The sequence below is a fragment of the Penaeus monodon genome, chromosome 31 (genome assembly GCF_015228065.2).
Source record: "Penaeus monodon isolate SGIC_2016 chromosome 31, NSTDA_Pmon_1, whole genome shotgun sequence".
Taxonomy (NCBI): domain Eukaryota; kingdom Metazoa; phylum Arthropoda; class Malacostraca; order Decapoda; family Penaeidae; genus Penaeus; species Penaeus monodon.
The window spans coordinates 23,219,198-23,219,404 of NC_051416.1; positions in this window are offsets into that span (position 1 = coordinate 23,219,198).

Genomic DNA, 207 nt, shown 5'->3' on the forward strand with positions numbered 1-207 from the left:
AAAACTATTTGTTACTAAACTTCAAACCTTCAAATCCTTCATTTTACATGATACTACTGTTATTTAATGGTAATATGAAATGAAATTTACCTCAAATAATTAGTGTAAAGTAATATTAGGAACTATGACAATGCAAAGGAAAAAAATTGTTATGACTTATCACACTGGACTTGCAAAATTATTCTTGCATCAGTCTTCAGCCATATA